Source organism: Belonocnema kinseyi, chromosome 6 (assembly GCF_010883055.1).
Source record: "Belonocnema kinseyi isolate 2016_QV_RU_SX_M_011 chromosome 6, B_treatae_v1, whole genome shotgun sequence".
Classification (NCBI taxonomy): Eukaryota; Metazoa; Arthropoda; class Insecta; order Hymenoptera; family Cynipidae; genus Belonocnema; species Belonocnema kinseyi.
Genome location: NC_046662.1, coordinates 144,521,793 through 144,529,121, shown reverse-complemented (window position 1 = coordinate 144,529,121; position 7,329 = coordinate 144,521,793).

The window sequence follows — 7,329 nt, the reverse complement described above, 5'->3', positions numbered from 1 at the left end:
ATTAAGCAGCGGTGTGCAAGCTCAAAACGAAGCAATTTTTAGTTCTTCGAATTTACAATTTATGGAATGTTTGCTTATTGAATTCACCAAATCAAGCGTTGAATGTTTCATAATATTATTTAGGTTTCTGGGTCTCGAAATAAAGAATTTTGAACCTTTATTACTTTTAATTTGAAGTGTTGGTGTTTAAATTTATCTAATTTGCAAGGTTTTTGATTGTTCCGTTACTCACACTTTAAACGGAAAACACAATTTTTGATACATAAATTAGAACCCATTCAAATACAAGACATGATATTATAGCTGTACAATCTTCATAGTTTAAAAATTCCAATGAAACATTTAGAATTTTAAAAACGAAAATTATTGAGTTTTTAATGTCTAACACATTAAACCTGATTTCTTTATTCATAATGTGTCCCCTAAGGGTTTACATGACTTCCATTCCTTACCATCTTTCCGCTTATACAGGGTGGACACGCTGGGGCTTATATATATGGCGACTTGAATGCTACCCGAATTGCACAACAGCAGGGGAGAAGCCATTATACAGGGATATTTTCATATTTCGCGCCTTTAAAGTTGCATTCGGATCAGCCATTCGGTCAAGTCCGTGCATCTTCGGACCAAGTTTATCATAGTTTCCGTGGTTGCATTCGAAACCTCAAATGAATATAAGTGACAAAACAATATAGGTTATCTTATATATTAATTACAAATAATAAAAAGTGTTTGAGTAATAATGAAGTGAGACATAGGAACTGAGAAGTAAACGACATTTTTTTCTGTGCCAATAATATTATGGAATGGCTGCTGAGTGTCAAATAATATAAAATAGTAATAATATTCTGCGCTTCCAGTGGGCGAAGAGTGAATTGTATTTAACGCTTATTTTTACTGCATAAAAAGGGTATGTTATGAATAGACAGAATATGTTTGAAATAAAGTGAATTAAATATCACATGCGAAAACCTTAAATTGACATTACCTACAATTACTTACATCGATTAGAGCAAAGAAGTGAATCAATAACCCAGTGGGTTATTGATTTCAATAACCCAGTGGGAACAAAATTTGGCGACGTGTTTACAACAGCGTTTCATCTTTACGACAATTTTACGACATCCTATGTCCATGCCGTTTCGCTATCTTTACGATGTCGTAAAGACATCTTCAGATCATGGGACTTATAAAAGATATCGTAAAGACAGCGAAACGACATGGACATAGGATGTCCTGAAGTTATCGTAAAGATATCGTAACGATGTCGTAAAGACGTCGCAAATTTTGTCCCCCTTGGGAAGTGCAACTTTATTTCTGAATTTAATAATGGATTGTCATTGTTTTTTTTACAGATAGATCCCAGAAGAAATACAAATCAGGAAATGCACACGAAATTGGTGCATTACTTTTCTGAGTCATTTGAATGGTACAGGCGTATTAAAAAGATAACTCGACGAATTTGACTAGCCCGGATTATAATTAATAAAGTTTTTAGGGATTTCGTTTTTGTCGAAAACGTTTTCTCTGGACCTCATCTCAAAATTTCGTTTCATCAAACAATCAAATAAATTAAACACCTGTTGGTGATAGGATTGTATCAGTAATAAATCTAGAAGAGAAATTTCAGGTCGATATTTACCTTCCAATTTTTTAAAAATTATTTTGTATTCGAACTTGCTATATCTGGATTTCATTTCCAAATTGGCACTTGATCTGCACATAAAATCAATTTTACGTAATGTTGAGGGCATCTGTGTATCAAAAAAAATCTCGAGGCAACTTGGCTATCCCAAATTTAAACTCATAAAGTTTTTAGGGAGATTTTTATTTTCAAAAATTTTTTCTTTGGACCTCATCTCAAAATTTGGTTTGATCAAAAAATAAAATAAATCAAACACTCGTTGCTTATAGGATTTTATCAGTAATAAATCTAGAAGAACAATTTCAGACAGGAATTTTCATTCCAATTTTTTTTAATTATTCTAATTTCTAACTTGCTATATCTGGATCTAATTTCCAAATTGGCATTCGATCAGCACCTAAAATCAATTTTAAACAATTTTGAGGTTATCAAAGAATCAAAAAAATCTCTAAGCAGTTTGACTAGCCCAGATTATAATTAATAAAGTTTTTAGGGACTTTTTTATCCTTGATAATGTTTTCGGTGGGCCACATCTCAAAATTTCGTTTGATCAACTAATGAAATAAATTAGAAAATCTCTGAGGATAGGAGTATATCAGTATTAAATCTAGAAGAACAATTTCAAACAGGAATTTTCGTTCCAATTTTGTTTTAAATTATTCTATTTTCGAACTTGCTATATCTGGATCTGATTCACAAATTGGCATTTGATCAGCATCTACAACCGATTTCAAGTAATTTTCAGGTCATCGGTGTATCAACAAAAAAATCTCGAAGCAATTTGACTAGCCCAGATTATAATTAATAAAGTTTATAGGGACTTTTTTATCCTAGAAAATGTTTTCCTTGGGCCTCATCTCAAAATTTCGTTTGATCAACTATTGAAATTAATTTAGAAATCTCTCAGGATAGGAGAATATCAGTAATAAATCTAGAAGAACAATTTCAGACAGGAATTTTCATTCCAATTTTTTTTAATTATTCTAATTTCGAACTTGCTATATCTGGATTTAATTTCCAGATTGGCATCTTATCAGAACCCAAAATAAATTTTAAGTAATTTTGAGTCTATCGGTGTATAAAAAAAAATCGCGAAGCAATTTGACCAGCCCAAATTTGAATTCATAAAGTTCTTAAGGACGATTTTATTTTCGAAAATGTTTTCTCTGGACCTCAAATCAAAATTTGGTTTTATCAATCAATAAAATGAATTAAACACTTGTTAGTTTTGAATTGTATCAGTAATAAACTTAAAGAAGCAATTTTAGACAGTGATTTTCCTTCTATTCTGTCTATTTATTCTGTTTTCGAACATCCTATATCTGTATCTGATTTGCAAATTGGCATTTGATCAGAACCTAAAATCAATTTTAAGTCATTTTGAGGGTATCAGTGTATCAAAAAAAAATTCTCGAAGCAATTTGACCAGCCCGAGTGATAATCAAGTTTTTAGGGACTTTTTACTTTTCGAAAACGTTTTCTCTGGGCATGAACTCAAAATTTGGCTTGATCAACCAATAAAATAAATTAAACACTTGTTAGTTTTAGGATTGTATCAGTAATAAACTTAAAGAAGCAATTTAGACAGTAATTTTTCTTCCACTTTTTTTATTTATTCTATTTTGGAACTTGCTATATCTGGATCTGATTTGCAAATTGGCATTTGATCAGAACCTAAAATCAATTTTAAGTAATTTTGAGGGTATCGGTGTATCAAAAAAAAAAAAAAATCTCGAAGCAATTTGACCAGCCCGGATTATAATTAATCAAGTTTTTAGGGAGTTTTGTCTATTCGAAAACGTTTTCTCTGGGCCTCATCTCAAAATTTGGTTTGACCAACTACTAAAATAAATTGGAAAATCTCTGACGATAGGAGTGTATCAGTAATAAATCTATAAGAGAAATTTTAGGCCGATATTTACACTCCATTTTTTTTTTAAATTATTCTTTATTCGAACTTTCTATATCTGGATCTGATTTCCAAATTGGCATTCGATCAGCACCTAAAATCAATTTTAAACAATTTTGAGGGTATCGACGAATCAAAAAAAATCTCGAAGCAGTTTTACTAGCCCAGATTATAATTAATAAAGTTTTTAGGGACTTTTTTAATCTCGAAAATGTTTTCGGTGGGCCTCATCTCAAAATTTCGTTTGATCAACTAATGAAATAAATTAAAAAATCTCAGAGGATAGGAGTATATTAGTATTAAATCTAGAAGAACAATTTCAAACAGTAACTTTCGTTCCAATTTTATTTTAAATTATTCTATTTTGGAACTTGCTATATCTGGATCTGATTTACAAATTGGCATTTGATCAGCATCTACAACCCATTGCCAGTAATATTCAGGTCATCGGTGTATCAAAAAAAAAAATTTGAAGCAATTTGATTAGCCCAGATTATAATTAATAAAGTTTATAGGGACTTTTTTATCCTAGAAAATGTTTTCTCTGGGCCTAATATCAAAATTTCGTTTGATCAACTACTGAAATTAATTTAGAAATCTCTCAGGATAGGAGTATATCAGTAATAAATCTAGAAGAACAATTTCAGACAGGAATTTTCATTCCAATTTTTTTAAATTATTCTAATTTCGAACTTGCTATATCTGGATCTAATTTCCGGATTGGCATCTTATCAGCACCTAAAATCAATTTGGAGGAATTTGGAAGGTATCGATGTATCAAAAAAAATCTCGATGCAATTTTACTAGCCCAAATTAGAATTAATAAAGTTTTTCGGGACTTTTTTATTCCTGAAAATGGTTTCTCTTGGCCTCATCTCTAAATTTCGTACGATCAACTACTGCAATAAATTTAAAAAAATTTGAGGATAGGCGTTTATCAGTAATAAGTCTAGCAGAGCAATTTTAGACAGGAATTTTCAGTACAATTTTTTTTTAAATTATTTTATTTTCGAATTTGCTATATCTGGATATGATTTCCAAATTGGCTTTTTTCATAATCTTAAATCAATTTTAAGTAATTTTGAGGGTATCGGTGTATCAAAAACAGAATCTAGAAACAATTTAACTAGGCCGGATTATAATTAATAAAGTGCTTAGGGATATTTTTATTTTCGAAAATGTTTTCTCCGGACCCCAACTCAAAATTTGGTTTGATCAACTAATAAAATAAATTAAATACTTGTTGGTAATAGGATTGTATCAGTAATAAATCTAGAAGAACAATTTTAGACAGGAATTTTCATGCCAATTTCTTTTTAATTATTCTTTTTTTTAACTTGCTTGAAGACTTTTAACTTTTTTTTAACTTGCTGATGGAAGAGATGTTTTTTGGATTAGCTAGGAGGAGTAGAGAGAAAAGATATAAAGGATGGAAAATAATGTAGAGAAAGAATTGAGGAAGAGGACATTTCAAGGGTAGAAATAGATAAGGTTTTAGGAATAATCAAGGATGAAAAGGCGCATGGTATAGATGAGATTCGAAATGAAGTATGGAAATATGGAGGGGAGGAACTAGAGGAATGGGCATAGGTAATGTGTAACAGAGCATGGACAGGAGAGGGCTGGCCAGAGTTATGGAAAGAAGAAGTAGTTATGCCAATAGTAAAGAAAGGCAAGGTAGAGGTGGTTAAAGATTATAGGGGAGGTGACGTTGATGCCAACACTGTATAAAGTATATGTAACTATTTCGTCGCAGAGATTCAAGATAGATGTTGAAGAAAAAAAGATCGAGTCACCGAATCAGACAGGGTTTAGAAAAGGAATTAGGGTTATGGACAACATATATATTTTGAACTATCTAGTAAATAAGAGAATTAAAAAGGAAAAAGGGGCAATGATAGCAATGTTCGTGGACTTATAGGTGGCGTTTGACTCATTAGACCGAGGAAAAATAGAAAAAGTTATGATAAGAAAGGGGATAAGAGAGGGATTAATAAAGAGAGTATCAGAAATTTCTAGAGAGATAAAAAGCAGGGTAAAGGTGGGAGATTATTTCTGGTTGGTGAAAGGTGCGACACAAGGGTGTCCTCGGGGCCAATTTTATTTAATTTATTAGTATCAGACTTGGAAGTAGAAATGAGGAGAAAGGGTTGGGGAGGAGTTAGGATAGAGAAGGAAAAGATATATACACTGGCATACGCAGACGACATAGTGCTGATGGCAGAGGATGAAGAAGGAATGACGGGATTAATTACAGGATTAGAGAAATACTTAGATAGGAAAAAGCTGAATGTAAATGTTGAAAAGACAAAGATAATGAGATTTAGGAAAGGAGGGGGAAGGAATAAACAATGGACAGGCAGATGGAAAGGAATAAAGTTAGAAGAAGTCAAAGATTATATATATTTGGGATATATCTTGCAAACGAATGGAGGTCATACAGTTCATATAAGAGAAAGGATAAAAAAAGCAGCGGGGGTAATGAAACAGATAGGAGAAATAGGAAAAAGAAGGATAAAAAAAATTGGAGAAGGGAAATGTGGTTATTTGAAACGCTAGTATGGCTGGTATTAGGTTATGGAGCAGAGATATGGGGATGAAAAGAAAGGAAAGATATTGAGAGTATACAAGAAATGTATATAAGGTGGACACTAGGGGCAGACTGGAGGACGCCAAGATATATGGTGAGAGAAGAAGGGCAAAGGGATAAGTTAAGTATTACAGCGGGAAAGAGGGCATGGAAATTTGAGACGAAGCTGAGGGAGGGGAAGCGAGGGAAGTTGGCAAGAAAGTATTTGATGGAGGTAGAAGAGAGGAGAGGGAGGGCGATTGAATTAACGAGATGGGTAGAAGAAAGGAGGGAGTTCTATAATGATAGAGAAATAGAAGACGAGAAAGGAGTATACTATGGAGAACTAAAAAAAAAGGGAGAGGGAAAGACAATTGATAGAAAGCTGGGGCGTGATTGAGGAATCAAAATAAAATAAATGGTTTAAGAGGATAAAAAGGGAAGGGGTGCCAAAGTACTTAGAAAAGGGATGTGGAGAGAGAAGGTGGACCAGAATAGCAAGATTTAGATTGCGAAACGAGGTAAGAGAGGGGATGTACTGGGAAAAAGAAGAGAACAGAAAGTGTAGAATATGCGAATTGGAGGAGGAAACATGGGACCATGTATGGGAAGGATGTAGGAGAGGAATGGAAGATAAAGAAAGCTGGCAAGAAAATGTGGTTAAGATTCTAGGGAAAAAATTGATTGAGGGAAGAATGGATGAAGAAGTTGAAGGGTGCTAGAGGAGCGAATGAGAGAGAATGAAAGAATTCACGTGAAAAAAGGTAAATGGAGGTACGAGGGTAGTTCAATAAGTCCTTAGAATGACCAACAGATGGCGCGCGAATCGCTCCAAATAATCTGTTTTCAGTCAGCACCACTCCCGACTAGATATATGGTGCAGTCACAGTCCAAATCTTCTGAGTTTACGTGTTTTTATAACCAATTGAAAAAAAATTGTTCGTTAAGAAAAATGGAAAAAAACGAGTTCAGAGCGGTAATCAAACATTTTCATTTAAAGGGTTTAACTCCATATGAGATAAAAAACGAATTGGACTCAGTTCATGGCACATCTGCCCCTGCCTTAGCAACGGTTTATAACTGGGTAAATGAATTTAAGCGTATTCGTACATCAATAAGTGACGAACCACGTTCAGGAAGGCCCGTAGAAGCAATTACTCCCGAAATCATCAATAAAATCCACGATATGGTGTTGAAGGATAGAAG